The sequence below is a fragment of the Rhinolophus sinicus genome, linkage group LG12 (genome assembly GCF_036562045.2).
Source record: "Rhinolophus sinicus isolate RSC01 linkage group LG12, ASM3656204v1, whole genome shotgun sequence".
In the NCBI taxonomy this organism is placed as follows: domain Eukaryota; kingdom Metazoa; phylum Chordata; class Mammalia; order Chiroptera; family Rhinolophidae; genus Rhinolophus; species Rhinolophus sinicus.
Genome location: NC_133761.1, coordinates 24326999 through 24344315, shown reverse-complemented (window position 1 = coordinate 24344315; position 17317 = coordinate 24326999).

Genomic DNA, 17317 nt, shown 5'->3' with positions numbered 1-17317 from the left:
TTGCAGTCAAATAACTTCAGTTCAAATCCTAGACTTATTACTTGCTAGCTATGTGAGCTTCAATAAATTACTTACTTTGACCCTCAGTTCTCCCTTCTGTAAAATGAAACTAATAATGGTACCTACTGATCTCAAGGAGTCAACTTGGATTAAATGAATAATGAATCAAAACCTAGGTTAATGTCTGGCACATGGTGGGCATTCAGTGACTTTCAGCTAACGTTATATTAATAATTGTATCAGTTATAAGGTAGCTTTTCTAGTAATAATGTAGATGCAGTTGAGGAGGCTTTATTTTCAGCTTATGAAAATCATGTAACATAAATGAAGTGGTCACAAAAGAAGCCAAAGCCACAACCATTCTTGGAAAAATTGAAAAACTTCACTGGTGTTGGCCCTGAGCATTAATCTCAATGTAGTAAAATCTCAAACAACTAAAACATAATCTAAGGAAGTGGAATACTTTATTACTGTATCACCCATATAATCTACTTCTTATCCTGATTTCTTAAACATATTACTGTCCAAAGGAGAATATTAACTGCCCGCTGAGGAATGGAGTAGGCTTCTTTGGCTAGTGTTCCCTTCTCATTGAATCTGCAGTATAAGCCCTTCCTCCCCCTTTCTTCATTGCAGACCCCCCCAGCCCTACACACACAGACCCACCCGCAGACACACAGACAATCAGACTCACACAGAGACATATACATACTCAGACTCAATTCTTAGATATAAATACTAGCTACATTGAAAACCAACTGGAATTTCATAGAAATGCATACCAATAAATATGTTCGATTAATGAGATTTTACCTAAAAGTCCTTCTCTATTTCCCTGCTTTGTAAATGGCATCTATCATCTCCATCCACACACACACACTCTAATCCAAAATGGGAAACCACCTTGATCCTCTCTTTTTCTGGCTTTCCCCATCAGATCCCTCACTCTTCTCTATCCAGCCCTCCTTGGTCACATCTTTCTACCCCAAGTGCAGCTAGTTTAACTTAAGCTACCTACGATCAACGCCCCAAAGCCAAGCTGGCTTCCTTTCAGAAATGAAGACGGGCCCTCACTCCAGCTCCTTATCCCAGTTTGCTGCCTGGGCCCAGCAACACCTTTGGGGAAACATCACCATAACTCACAACATTCTTCATGAAGATTGCCCACAGCCCTCATCTCTGCTGGGTCATATCCGGTCCCTGGATAAATGCAGTGAGTACATTGACTCCCTCTTTCAGCATATGAGGTCGGACAATTAAGTTTGTGAACTTGTTGCAATGATGTTGCTGACCTTTTTTGATATCAAAGGGATTATTAATTATGAATTTGTACCAACTGGACAGTTAACCACATTTGCTATTTGGAAGTGCTGAAAAGACTGCTTGAAAAAGTTAGATGACCTGAACTTTTTGCCAACAATTCATGGCTCTTGCCTCACGACAATGCACAGCTCACACGGCACTGTCTGTGAGGGAGTTCTTAGCCAGTAAACAGATCACTGTATTGAACACCACCCCTACTCACCTGATCTGGCCCCCGATGACTTCTTTCTTTACCTGAAGATAAAGGAAATATTGAAAGGAAGACATTTTGATGACATTCAGGGCATCAAGTGTAATATGACGACAGCTCTGATGGCCATTCCAGGAAATGAGTTCTAACATTGCTTTGAAGGGTGGACTAGGCGCTGGCATCAGTGCACAGCTTTCCAAGGGGAGTACTTGGAAGGTGACCGTAGTGATATTCAGCAGTGAGGTATGAGTTCCCAAACTTAATTGTCCAACATCGTGTACGATGTGAACACCTAGGACAGGTTGAGCATTATGCAATGCCCAGAGAACGCAGTGAGAGGCAACACAGTTTGATGCCTGTGGTCATGGAGTTTCCACAGTTGCAGGACAGTGTCATTCTGTGAGCATTCCTAGTTGCATTATTCCTTGTACATGTCCAAGGCACAGCCACTGTGTACAATGATTTGCCTCCGAAGGCTACATTACTCCCTACAGATGTGGACCCTACAGAGTCCCGTGATTTGGTCCAAGTTCAGTGAGCTGGGACATGGTAGCACAAGCACTCTGATCTGCCCTTTGGTGGTTCACATGGTCTCAAACGCGACCAGTGCGGGTCTCATCTCCTGCACCGTGTGGAAGGGAGCGTCTTTATTCTTATTGGCGAGGTGGCCCTTATTACTTTGGAGTCCCTATTCCTGCTCAAAGTTCCACAAGTACTGAAAACACATTTTTAAGGATTTAGACATGGATTTCCTCCCTTCCTCCTGCACAACTCTGGCGACAGAGCCTTCCCTTTGGCATAACCAGGGCCTGTGGCGCTGGAATGAATGAGGCCTATGCCTTTGGACTCTTCCTCTCTTGTTTGAAGTAAAATATCTTTGACCACCATATGCAAATCATTCCTCAGGCGACAACGCTTCCAGTGGAGGCTGTCCCGAAGAGGATCTTGCAGGTACAGAAGAGTAAGCCAAAAGTGTACAATATAAATGGTTATTTAGGCAGAATTAGAAATTGATGGCAAAACATGGATTATCTGCCAGCCGTTATCAACTTTATCATCATAACAACTTCTACTTATTGAAGACATACTATGTACCAAACACAGTGCGAAGACTACTCATGAGCTATCTGTGAAATATTTTATTTAATCTTTGTAGTTTTCTGTTTTGACAGATAAAGGAACTGAAACTCAAAGAGGTTCATGCACCACAGCTAGTATCAAAACTGGAACAGTTCCTTCCAAAGCATGCTCTTAACCAGTAAACCAAATTCCTGTGCCTTCAACATTTCCTCCAAACGTGGTTTTGAAGTATGCTGTGTGCTCTTCTCAGACCACCACATAAACCGTTTGTCACAAGGGCTTTCTTTCATTTGTTTGACCATCGGCCGAATGCGAATGCTCTTCACACATTCCCTGCCAAACAAACATTGCATTAAGCAGTCCTAAGGGGACTTCATGCTGGATAGAACAAAGAATTCAAGTTTTTAGAATACTGTGTTTACATTATAAGCTAATTTAATAATAATTAGCGTCACGTCTTGCCTGAGGCAACAAAAAGTTGAACTGTAGATTGTTTTTAATAATGCAAAGATGTCAAGTGATATCTCCTTCACAAACACGGGACACAAAGAGAAATAAAAGCTGGACAAATTATGAGGAAAATGATCTATGCCATTGGGCATAATTAAATGAGAGTTAGATTGATTTTAGCATACAATAATAAAATGAACCAACCAAAATAACTCAGTTGGAGAAGCCTATTGGATTTCAATTTATATAAACTTTGAATGGGAGAAAAATAGCCAGAAAAGTGTTTCTTTTTAATGCTAAGAAAAATAGTAAGTGAAAATTTATTTATAATTTTGTTTGATTTTATGTTCTCAAACTTGCTCAGCCCTTTCATGACCTGGAATTTCAACCCCAAAGCATCCCCACCATGTATTCTCTTTGGCGCAAGACAGCATGTAAATAAAACAAATAGACTCCCCAGCGTTTTGCAAAGTTAAAGTCCTCAAGTTTTTCAACAAAACATACAGAAATACTCTTCAGTTTGGGTTTGAGTGGGTTTTGCCTTATACCATAATTGGCCACTAGATGGCGAAATATGACATGAAATGGAGGCTGCGGAGTGAAGTCTGACTTTGAGCTAATGAAAACCTGTAATGGTACTACAGTCATTCTTAAGGTGTGTACATTACTTCTAATTAAAAACACTTACCGATTCATTTAAATTCTTGTCTAGAAATCCTCAGGCTAAGACTTAGTTGACTGCAAGGCCTGTTCCAGAGCCCCACTTCTAATAACCTGTCTCTGCCAGTTTCTCTCCCAGGGACTCACTGCTTAACAATATTTCTCAGAGCTAACCACCAGTTTGCCAGAGTCCTGATTCAATTATCTTCTGTCACATTCTCCATCATTCTTCCTGACCTTGTTTCAGCATCCTTCACTTCATCCTTGCATATTTACTTGGATGTGGTCACTCTTTTTTACCTTTTTGACTCTTTTCTTTTTGACTCTTGGGGGCCTAATGAGTACATTTCTCAACAGTGTGCCTATCAGTATGCTTATTCCAGGTGCTAGCCTGAACCAAAATGAGCCCCAAGATGCAAGAGGAATGTTTATTAAAAAAAAGGTCACATATATGTTATAGGAAGGCTGATGGAGTGAAAAAAGGAGATGAAACTCAGACCAGTTAAGCAGCTTATTCAAAGTTTCTTATCAGTAATTGCTAAAAATAGAACCAGATACTCCTGACACCTGATTTGGCACTTCATTTGGCCAATATTATCTTTCTTTGATCATTCAATGAAAGAACAGAGTAGCAATTTGGGGGAAAAGCCTGCCAAGTAGACTTAATAATCTTTTCCAAGTGCTATCAGTGAAACCAGTAATAGGAAAAAAGTTTTCTGCTAGCCTTTCCACTGTTCTGGACTTAATAATTTCTATAATACTCAACGCCCTGAAATTGAATCATGTTACTAGACTTTCTTGTTGGAGATTAACAAAGTAAAAGTGAGACTGAAATTTCCCAAAGTAAGTGCTCTTTGTGAAAAACCTCCTGTGTGATCCATACCATATGTCATTTTATATACAGATATCTTATAAAATGTTGAAATAGCCAAGCAACATTCTCTATGAAATCTTCCCTAATCAAATGTACCTAACTAACTTAAACCAATGCCATTTCCTCTGTGCCTGTCATAAAACAGATGCTCAATTTGCACAAAGAAGGAAGGGAGGGAGGAAGAAATAGGAAGAAGAAAGGAGATGAGAGAAAAGATGTGTCTATTGAAAAGATGTAAACAAAATCACCAAGAAGCATGCTTTCTTTGTCCAGTTGAGATGAAGAAATGTCAGCTCTCTTCTCAGTATAACCTAATGTCTTCACATTGTCATTACAAAAAAATATTCCCTAATCATCTGTTTTCTAAACTAAACAATCCCAGCTCCTAAAACTTTCCCTCAAGGCTTTCATTAATTGTTTTCATGCTTATCTATACCAATTTTGATTTCTTTCTAAAAAGTCAAAGTTATTTGAGATTATATTCCATAGCTTTTCATGATCCTTTAAAATGCTATCCTCATTTAAGGAGATATTCAGATAGCTAAAAGAGAAACCAGATGAAATTTGTAATTATTTAAGGAGAGAACATGTTTTCAAGCTCATGGCACAGTAGTTTATCAAAACTACATTTTTTACATACAAACCAATTTTATCAGAAATTTGCTTTTTTAAAGAATAAAACAGATTAATTTTTGAATCTAGATTTCTCAGTCTCCCAGCACAACTCTCTCTCTCTCTCTCTCCCCCCATGCTATGAAAAAAATAGTCAAATATAATACTTTCCCATAATAATAATATTTAATGAAATAAAATATTAAAAGATTTTTACCTTGAATTCATAAACTATACAAAGAATTTGTTATATAAAAACTCAAAACCCCTGTTGGCAAATATTTTGGGGAACATACAGATAAATTTTCCAGTTTAAGCATTTTCCTGCTTCTAACCAAACTGTTGTCTACGAACCACTTTCATCAGAATCACCTTGCAGGAGGGTACTTGGGCAATTCTTCTCAAAAATGCTGATTCCTGGTCTCCATTCCCGCCCTACAGAATAAGGACCTCTAGAGTTGGGTCTAGAAAATTGGCATACACCTCAGATAATTCTAATGAATATTTCAGTGTTAAGGGATACTTACATTAAGCTTTGGTCTTTTCACTTGGTGGAGCAGTCACCACCACCTCCACCCCACCCCGAAATACAGAGACTTTTTTTTTAAGTTGGTATTTAAATAATGGTGGTAAATATGTGAGAGGTATGCTTCCTGCCCAGCAAACACCCTGGATCTGGTTAGCAACCTTATTACTGTGGAAAGAGAATTTAATTGTGTTACTAGGGATCTAAGGTGCTTTGATCTCCCAGGGACTAGCTTTCTTTTTGGATGTTGTTGTAAGATAAATCCCACAATCTCTTTTATAATTCACTTGCTTGCCCCAGTTGGCACCTCACATTGCAGTGAGTTTGATTTCTTCCTTGTAGGGAGCATTAATGTAAGACATTGTCTTTTTAATAAGGAAATGGGAATATTTATTTTTTGGCTGGCCACCATCTGCCAGGTAGTTAAAAAGAAGGGAAACTAATGCTGAGTAATGATTGATAAGAGTCAGTGGTTTGAGTCTAAGAAATGGGATCCCAAGATGGTATTCTCAGTCTTCTAGTTTCTACCACTTAGGTCTCCTCCAGTTTATTTGCTTTAAAGGTGACCTATTGCAATTATGTGATACCTTAGAATTTATGTGATGGCAATCATATGATAGTTTAGAATGTTGTCCATTTTTATACTAGAATCTATTAATAGAGTTTTTCTCTAAAATACATTTGCTTCACGGCTTTTTTCTTCGCCACTTTGTAACATATTTTCTCCTATAATGAATATATTTTGAAAGATCTTTGGCTGTGACTTACTAGATGTTTCTCTAGGATAGTTTTCCTTTTATTTTACTGATTTTTGTTTTATATTCTATAAAAGTTTATTGATATTTGTTTTTTGTATAGGTGTGCACTTTATCAAAAACTTTCAGGTCCAGTTGATTCTCACAACCACTCAAAATATGGCAGGGAATTTAATGTCTATATTTTAATTTAAACAAAATTTAATAAATGTTATAATCATCAACATGAATTTTATCCTTAGCAAAACATTAACAAGGATGTTTTGGAAATTAACTTTGGAATAAAGTTAAATTAACATGGAAAGTATGTTTTATCTTGTGTTAATGCCGAATGAGAGAGAAACTAAATGATGTAAATCTCTCTAAATTGCATGAACCAAATTGCTTTTCATCCAGTGTGATGTAAGGACAAAGTTTCAGACTTCCCAGGCTTGAGGTATTATCTGTGTCATCTACATGGCATATTGGTCAAGTTTGATAATGAGTAGGGTATATGTGTCAGTGTGCCCCATATTGCCTCATTTTACACCTGTAGCTCCAGCACTCCAAGGGTATTCATATCGAACAATCAATTAGATGATCACTCCAGTTATGATTTCCTTGGCCAAAGTTTGATCAAATATAACACAAAAGAATTTGACTACGTGACTTAAAGAGAACTTCCAATCCTAAAACTCAATGGAAGAAATCTCTGTGTTAATTCACATCATTTTGTTTAATAGCTACACTACTTCTCTTATAGGAGTATTATTCAGTCCATAAAGAAAATACAGGAAGTTAAGCGAAATAGGTACAAGGGATGCCAATCCACACAAATAGACTAAGTGGTAGAAATGACATTTCAAGTTGATTGCTTGGAAATTGGAACATATTCTCCCCTATAAACAATGTTATAGCTTGTTATTAAATTCCAAAGTTCATTCAAAGTGCAGGTAGGAAGGCTACCCCAATACAAATGAGAAGTGGCTATAGTAAGTCAGCTTCAGCTTCCAGAGAAGGGCTGTGTAGGGACAGCTGTACATTCAGGCAACTGCAAGCCAATCACAGGTGAAGGTAACTAAAAATGGACAAGTAAAGGCAAACCACAGTCTCTGATGCAGGAAGAGGCCTTTGATTTCTTGACAGGATAATGACACAGCATGGGCTAATTTCCCTTGGGAATGATAACCAGATGCTTTTCAGAGTGTTGGACCTAAACCCCTTGTGAGATATGATTGATAAGTTTATTCCAAACGCCAAATGCTAATGAAGTGGGGTCACTTCCAGCCCTCTCCCCACCCCACCCCCCAACCCACCTCCTTCTGACTTTGCCCAATCACAGTTCTTCTCATTTTGGACATCTGCATGTCTCCACCAGGAGATCTCAACGAACAGAAGATAAAGAAACAACTTCAAAAGTAGTCCCTTCTATCCAAGCTCTACAATAAGGAAGAAACTTGCTCTGAATTTTGCTCTGAATCCTCTCACTTGTCCAAAAGGACCTGGAAGGTTTGTTGGTTTATGATCCGTGTTGCTTCTTCTAGTAAATAGAGCTCCTCCTCCTTCCTCCTTCAAGGGTTTCCTCCAATCAGAATAAGGCACAGTGACCCAGCCAATGTTCCACCCTCTCCAAGGAACCACTCCTCTTTATTTGCAGCATATAAGGAACGTTTATAAACCTCTCTTGTTTTAAATCAAGAGATACTTGAATTATGCTAGTTCCAAAACATAGTAAGATTATTCTTGTGATGGTAGTGACACTATCGGTTTATGTGTGTGTTCACTTGACAGATCTCTGCTATGAATTTTTCTTATGATTTACCTCACTTCTAGGAAAATTAAAATTCGAATGCAGAGATTCTGGTTGTACGTTTCCAATTCCTGGACTGTTTTATTTAATATTATACCAAACTTATGCCAAACCAATTAATCAAGGTTATACATTGAGAGATGAAGTTCCTGAAATATGATGTCACTCTTTTCTCTCCTCCCTGTCACTGTCCAGGAATACACTTCATGAATGTTGAATGAGTTAACCTGAGGGGAGCACGGAGCGGATTCACAGTGTGTCTTTTTAAGTAATTCCACTACCTAGAACAATCCTGGAAGAAGGAATAATTAACATTTTTTTCTCAGTGAATTATGCTGTGCATATTTCTCCCTAATGGTGAAAATAATGTACAGTGTCTGCTGCTCAGACTTATAAGATGAATTTAATTAAAGCAAAATAAATAAATAAATAAAATGAAATTCCCTCTATGTATCCAGGAGATAGAAAACCATGCCGGTTGGATTTGGGAGGACTTCGCACATTTGAGAATAGGAAAACATTGTTTCTATTATGAGACCCCTGTTTAAAATAACCATTTCATCTGGAAACAAATTGTCTCTGGCTCTAATTTGAAATTAAAGTGAGATGATGGCACTGCACTGGTTTCATTAGTAGGCAGGATACTGGCCTTTTATTCAAATGATTGCCCTTACTAATATTTCCACTTGAGTATCTCACATGCACCTCCAAATGGAATCCATTCTGTTCTTCCTGTGTACTCCTGAGACCTCAACACCTGTTCCTGCCAGTGTTTCTTATTTCAGTTAGTGGCACTGCCATCCACCCAGGTGCTCAAGCAAGAAACTGTAGTCACCTTCAACCTCACTATCTTAATTAGAAAAGCTTGGTGAGCTGAAGAACCATGTTCCTTCTTTACCACAACAAATAAGACATTCTTGACACATGTTTAAATGATTTTGTGACTAACCCTCTGTACTGTGTTTCCCCGAAAATAAGACCGGGTCTTATATTAACTTTTGCTCCAAAAGACGCATTAGGGCTTATGTTCAGAGGATGTCATCCTGCAAAATCATGCTATGGCTTATATCCCAGTTCGGTCTTATTTTCAGGGAAACACGGTAGATTCTTAGGCAAGACACTTAAACTTTCTAAGCTCCAGTTTCTTCAACTATAAATGCATGGATATAGACTATAGATGTAATTCTGAGGTTCTTCAATACAATCTTGCAACTGCATTCATATAAGGCTTTCTCAACAAAAAGTTGATAACCAATTAGCTACCACCACTTTTTACATGTACTTTTCCTATGGGTTGGTTTCCTATTCCATATGCTTTCTAAAGTGTCCAGTGTTGGATTCTATTACAGCATTCAACATCAAGTACAACTTTCTTTTTATTATTTATCCATCTAGTAGACACTGGAATTCTTGAAAACTAAAATTGACACATACAGGTTTATTACTTTATCTCCCCTCCCTAGCATAGCACTTAGCATATAGGACATCTAAAATAGCACATTAACCTTTTATTAAGCTAATCTATCAATCGCTGCTTTTCTAAAGAGGATAAAAAGTTAATATATTGCACTTCAGGAGTATATTTGTCTGCAGTTAGCTAAGTGGAATATCAAAAACCTTTCAAGTCTAAAGCAAAATTATCGTCCACTTGCATTCTGAAATGCAACCACTTCTGGGGTAAAATATCACACCGCTTAAACATTTTGTTATAGTATGCATTAGGATTAGAATTATCAATGAGGAACACCCAAGGGTTGTCACTTAAGTTAGTGCTATTCTTTGCAGAAATCATAAAATATCCTTCTTGCCATTTATTCAGTTCACAAAATCATATTATACATTTGCAAACTATATAGCAAACCATATAGAACTGTCTTGTTCTATACAGAGAGTTCACACCCCGAAAGACAGCATGACACTCATGGGGAAATTTTGCAGTGATGATTTCAAATATTTCTGAGAAGATAATGTCTCAAGGAAAAGGATAAAACCACTATAACCTTGTGCTTTCTAGATTTAAAGATTTCAAGAACATCTAACGTCATACAGCTTCAATAAGTGCCTTTCCACGATCAGTACAATCTTTTTATTCCCCCACTTACTTAGAAAACCTAGAAATAGCATATGCAACACTGTCAGTTTATTTATACTTAAAACCAAGTCTTCTTTCATGAGACTTAATGCTATCTTTTACCGAAGCATTCTTGAATTTGAGGGAAGCCGTGTTAGTTAAAGGCTATTGGAAGCTTCTTTTCAGGTATTTGTGCCCTGTGTTCGGAAAGCACTTTGAATCACTAAATAGTGGAGACGCTCACTTGTGTGCAAACAGAGGCCACCGCCCCAAAACACCGTCAGAAGCTTCCAAACCTGATGTGAGTTGTTCTAAATCCATTATGTAGAAACTGAAACAACAAAAACATTGACCCTTAAAGTACCTGGGAAAGTGGCACGCTCCCTACTGGTCACTCTGAGTCTCTACCTTACAAATTGTTGACATAAAGATTAGTTCTCCTGACAACTATCTGGATTTTGATTTAGGAACTGAATAGGACTCCACCACAAACAGCCACTGGATCACAGACAGTGTGTTCTTTTAATTTACTTTCATAAACAGGCAAAAATTGAAGTCAGCTGTCAGCAAAGACCAAATTAAAGAGCTGAGTGTCAGAACCACAGTTGAATCAAGATCAGTTTTTAAGGAGTTGGGGGGGAGGTTGGGTTTTTAAGCTTCCAAAGAAGATACATTGTTAGGTACAGAGCATAGACTTTCACTTGAACTGTGGTTTAGATGTACTGTGCATTGTTTACTTTTCAAAAATTAAATTTAGACTGAAAGTAATATCATTCCTAAAAAAAGAAAAAATTACTTTCCTTGCTGAAATGATGTACATGATCTCAAATATAACACAATAAATGTGCAAACCATAACCATCTCTCATATAATTAAAGCAAATATAACTCAGGCCGCTAGGCTTGTGGACACTGAATCTCCTTGCTATAGCTCCTCACAAACTCGTAATGCTTCTTTTAGTGATTTTAATGATTACTCTAATTCTGTCCTAGTATTTTTTTGCTTCTCTTGTTAGCTCACACTGACTTTGCTTCTATGCCAGTTTGCTGTGAGAGAACACTGAGACTGGGATTGGGGGCGGAAAGTAAGCGAAATGTCAAGCCTGGAACTTTTGATAATTCAATCAATAGTACAGACATCTATCATGTCTATGAAAGTAAGTGCAGACATCTGTGGCTATGTGGGATGCCTTAAAACTTGGTTATAGATGTAATTGGGGGCACTGTGGCATAGTGGTTAAAGAATACTGGCTGTAGAGTCACATTTGGGTCTGATTTGCAATTTGGCCATTCAATAGCAAATTAGTTTATTTCTTTGCATTTTAATTTTCTCATTTGTAATATAAGGGTAATAATATTTCATAGGGCTGTTTTGAAATGAAATGTGATAATGTATATAATATGCTTCCATAAAGGAATGCACATAGAAGGCACTCGGTAAAACAGTTATGCTTATTATTTTATGAATAGCTCATTTCAGTACATAGATTGTTAGGCCTGCTCTGTGGGATAGACAAAAGAAGTATGAAACAGTGTTTCTATGCTGAAGAGGTTTATAATGTCGTTTTTAGTTTTAATAATATAAATAAGCTGTAGTGCCTGGAAAGAGTAATGTGTTGCTCTCTGGCTAAATGAGTGGGAGGTAAAAATAAGAACTTCAAGGGATCAGAGAAGGAGAAGCCAGTGTGAGTTGGAAGAGTGGAGAAACCCTGCACGGGATGTGTCAGAATTATGATGGACCTTGAAAAGGGGGCTTTCCACACACGGAGTGATTGAAAGGTGATAGAAACGAACATGGCCTCTTTGAGGAAAAAGTAGTTTCTCCAAAGCAGTGTTTGTGCTGGGAGTAAGGGAGGTTCACGTTGCCAGGGGAAACATTTTCCAAAATGTGTTCTAAAAAAGGATAGTTTAGCAGGATAACCAACAGTGTCTTCTCTCTCTCTCTCTCTCTCTCTCTCTCTCTCTCTCTCTCTCTCTCTCTCACAGAAAATAGTTTATTTCTTGGTCAGATGATTGTGAAATTTGGGGCAAACAAAGGGAAACACCTATCTTCCTTACAGGATTGCTCAGAGATTTTAAAATGCTATCCTGTATAATAGAAATGTAGTTCACAATAGGGTTGAAGTACATAGCATGTAATCATGCTCTAAGTGTCCTGATCCCCATCAGTGATGGAATGCATGGTACATGCTTCTCTCTTCCTCTTGAAGGAGCTTGTAGTGAGGGAGGGAAAGGTGAGACTCAGAACGGAAGAACAGAAGTTATTGGAGTGCAGAAGTGACTCTTAAAGTATGCAGAGGGAAGTCCAGATTTGAATTTGGTGGCAAAGCTTGGAGGCTGAATTAGTCTGAATTCAAAGATGCAAGGGCTCTGAGGAAAAGGAAGGTTGGGGAATTGCCTCCTGAGAGTGAGGAGCTGGTGGGGTTGGGGTGATGAACAAGCAGCATAGCAAGAAAAGGATATTCAGTACTTCCTTTTAAGGTGTTTGAGTTAATGTGATATACGATATTCATCTCCCCTAAAAGTTGAATACAATCTGCACTACACAAAGGCCTTATGCATGTCAGTTTCATCAGTTAACTTATGTATCAATCAGCTGCTAGGTTAGCTGCGTGCTGGCTGGTCTAGGGTAGCTTCAGCTGGGATGGCTCATCTCTACTGCCTGTGGCTGCTCATTCACCAGCAGACTAGGCCAGGCTTGTGCATTCCCCTGGTACTGGCAAGGCTCCTACCATGTTTCCCCAAAAATAAGACCGGGTCTTATATTAATTTTTGCTCCAAAAGACACATTAGGGCTTATGTTCAGAGGACGTCATCCTGAAAAATCATGCTAGGGCTTATTTTCCAGTTAGGTCTTATTTTTTGGGAAACATGATAGCGACACCAGAAACACTCAGCACACTGTGAATCCTACCCTTGAACTGGCATCATTTCCCAGCTTTCTCTTGTCCAAAGCAAGTCACAGTGTAGCAAAAATTCAAGTGGGGGGCAAATTGTCCCCATTTTTGATAGGAGGGGCTGCAAAATCACATTGCAAGGGAGTGAAGACAAAAGGAGGAAAATAACTGTGACCATTTATACAATTTACAATATCTTGCTTGAATAATTTTCTCACAGAAATCTGAATGGACTTTGTTTAATACTCTGTAGAATAAAAACAGCGTGCTCAGAAAGGTGAACCAACTCAGTAGAATAAGCACCTCTGAGCCAAGAGTGACCATGAGAATGTCACTTGTGAGGTCATCAAAGGCTTGGAGGGAGCACTTAACTTTCTATTAGTCATAAAATGGGGTGCTGAGCCAGGAGTACTTAGCTCTGAAGGGACACTCTGACGCCAAGTCAGAGATGACTTAGAGGTGGGTATTATGAATGTCCAAAAAGTTACTATAGGGATAGTGAGCTCCTGGTTTATTTGACCATAGGAAAATTCTCTCCTTCCCCTCCCTTCCTTTTCTTTCCTCTCCTCTCCTGTCTTGTTTTCTCCTTTCCTCGCTTCCTATCTCTTCTCCCCACCCCCACTTCTTATAGGACTAAGAAGTGGAAATAGTATGAGAAAGGGCTTAACATATTAAAATGAAGCATTTGACCCAAGCTGGTGGGCGGTGGCCTATCTTTGGAAGATTTGGGACACAAAGTTTATGACTGAATTTGACTGAATCTCCGGACAGTGTTGTTGGTGGATCAGAAGGAAGTCCTGTTATTGAAAGTGGGAAGCAAGTTACACTAATAGTTTCTAAAAGAATTAAGACAGATACAAAACAAAGGTGCACCTGCCCTCTGGTACCCAGGCACCCAAGACATTCCACAAAAATTTATTGACCATGTGGTCTGGGAAGATCCATGGACTTGGGTCATTTTCAAAGGGATTCAAGCAATAAGAAGCCTTGATCAAGCTTCATTTTGTAAGAGATGCTGCCTGTATGCTTTTTCCCCTTTAGACATCAGATACATGGATTCAAATGTCAGTTGGATCCAATTGATTCAGGTATATTTTAAGGATAGATAAGACTCTCTTTTAATTCCAGACCTCATACAAGAGAAAAAAAAGAAAAAAAGAAAAAAGAAAGAAAGGTAAGAATCACTGAACTCTCCCTATAGAATGAACTGTACACAGTTAAGTGAACAGTTAACATAAGCTCACATAACACACATCATAATAAACAGTTGTAACTACAGTATAATTCCATTACAAATTCCAATCACCCTTTATTAGGATATCAATGGCTTTAAGAACTAGTCCTAGCCCTCTCCAAAGTAATTTACTTGATTGCTTTATTCTTGTGTCTTTCATTTGTCCTGGTTGGCATCTATCAGTGGTAATTCTGTCTCTCATGATTACCCATACCGTGCCATAAAAAAAATCCTGCACTTTCTTATATGAGAGTTGTACGTAGGCAAGAATACTTGAAGGAATTCTTGGTTGCTTTGTATACAACTCTTCGAACAAATAGAATCTATATCAACTTTTTTTCAGCACTCCCCATTTCTATTCCTACGTTTATTGCTATTATACAGGTACACGTTCAAGCCCCATTGATCCCCCAGTTACACCTGTTGTGTCTGACCAACTGCTCTGAACTGGCCTGCTACAAGATGCAGCACTTGAACAAGAGGGGGTTATAGGCCTTTCTACACGTAGGCTGCAAACACCCCCCAAAAAAAAGAATTCCATTGTGGGTGCTGACTTCAAAAATTCCTCTCACCTCATTTTCCCCTACATAATATTTATAAATCAGTTTCTTCATAGTTATTTCCTTAGTGGAACTCTAAAACATACCCCTAATCTCTCCCCAGGCAGCGATGGTTTCAGGTTTAAAATATGAATACGAGTGTTAGATGATAGTGGTTTTTTGTTGTTTTCTTTTTTAATTTTTATTGGGGAATATTGGGGGACAGTGCATTTCTCCAGGGCTCATAAGCTCCAAGTTGTCCTTCAATCTAGTTGTGGAGGGCCCAGCTCAGCTCCAAGTCCAGTCACCATTTTCAATCTTTAGTTGTAGGGGGCACAGCCCACCACCCTTTGCAGGAATTGAACCAGCAATCTTGTTGTTAAGAGCTAGCACTCTAACCAACTGAGCCATCCAGACACCCCAGATGATGGTTTTTTAACCATTTTATGTTCATTCTAGTTATAATAGCCACATTCATATACACCATCAATAAAAGTCAAGAATTAATAATAGCAAACATTTATTGAGAGTCTGTTAAGAGCTAAATTTAAATATAAATTAAATATTTATACACCAAACCTAAAGTCTATCCTTCACTCACTATCTAGAGTCATCTTTTAAAAGTGTAAATCTAATCATTCAACCTGCTTATAAAATGTTTTAAAGTAAAATCTAAGTCCTGTACCATGCCCTACAAAGTCCTCCAGAATCTCCCCTTTCCCAATTGCCCCAAGTTTATCCTCCCTTTCTCAACACTAGTTTTCTTTCCCTTCAACTCCCAACTGCCTTTGCATCTGGCTTTCCATCATCCTGCAACTCTCTTCCCCAGACTTTCTCAGAAGACTGCCTCCGTTGCATCATTTAGGTTTTTAGCTCAAGTGTAATCTCTCTAGAAAGGCCTTTTTGGACCATCCTAACTAAAGTATCATGTTGTCTCCCTCTATCACTCACTCTGTATCCCATCACATAGCATTATCTGAATTTCTCTTTCATATTCATTTGAGTACATGCTTCTATATGTCTGCCCTCACTCAAATGTTAGTCCCCGTGAAGGCAGGATTCGTATCTGTCCTCTGCATAGGTCTGTCCTCTGCCCCTACAACAGTCATTTTTTTTAAATTAAATGAACACTTAGTGATGACAGTGCTATTGGTCTTCTCCCAAATCATGGTTATGCTGAGTAATGTATCCATGGTCACACAGATGATGTGTTTGATTTTTTAACAAGTCGCTTAGCCCCAAGTTGAGCTCACGACTTCTCAAGTCCAAAACCCGTGCTTTTCACACTTAGGCTGCCCTGTATGAAGTTTTAATACTTCTATTCTGTATAAAAAACTGAACGGTTCCACCCCACTCTGCTTCCCGTAATAATTGACTGGATAAGTTGGTACAAAAGAGAGCTATTTGGTTTCCGTGTCTTATTCTGGGTCTAAAGAGAAGAGGACCTAAATATTCTGGGTTGTCATAGAACTTTTTTTTTTTTTCAGGAGAACCTGTCAAGGAAGGCAGGGAGAAGAGGAAAGAAAATGAACTGAGATAGTTTGAGCCCCTGCCATTTGTGAGGCCTCTTGTTAAGTATTATAATGACGAACACCTATGCTGTTTGTGACAAACGTTTGTGACAAGCACAGCTGTGTAGATGAAGACAGGCTGGCTCGGAGAGTTAAGAAACACACACCCCTTGGTAATGGTACTGTATGAATGTTGTTCTGTATAAATCCAAAGCCCATGAATTTTCCGTAGCATCACTGTCTCCGTGAGTGGTAGCAGTATTCTTAAGAGTAAAATGTGAAGATTTTTGCTGTTAACACCATCTCCATTTCTTCTTGTTCACTGACATTTTAATATTCCCAGACTATAATATGATATTTCTTTATCAAAAACCTGACTTCCCTCTTGTTCAGTAATAACAGAAAGTTATGCCAAATTAAATAAAGTCACATTACTTAAACAGGCTCACCAAGAAACAAGCCAAAACGCTGGATAGTGCTCAGCAGTGGATGATTTTGAATCTCCCAGCAACTAAGGAATTTATTTTTCCCTGCAGTGATACAAAACATGAGCTGTCGTCCCTTTTACGAAATAAATCAAGCCAGATCTGTGTGGCGATTTTTACCTAGAATTCAACAACTGGTCCCAAATCAGTCAAGTTGGAGGAGCTTTACACCTGGGCTACCCACGCGTGTCACATGATAGCCTCGAACCATCAGCCTAGAACCATGAAATTGACGTGGAGGAAAATTCTATTTGAGGAAATAACCATTTTTGCTGGTTTCTCAGGATTCTCACTGAAGGTTTCCCTGCATTTGCACATAATT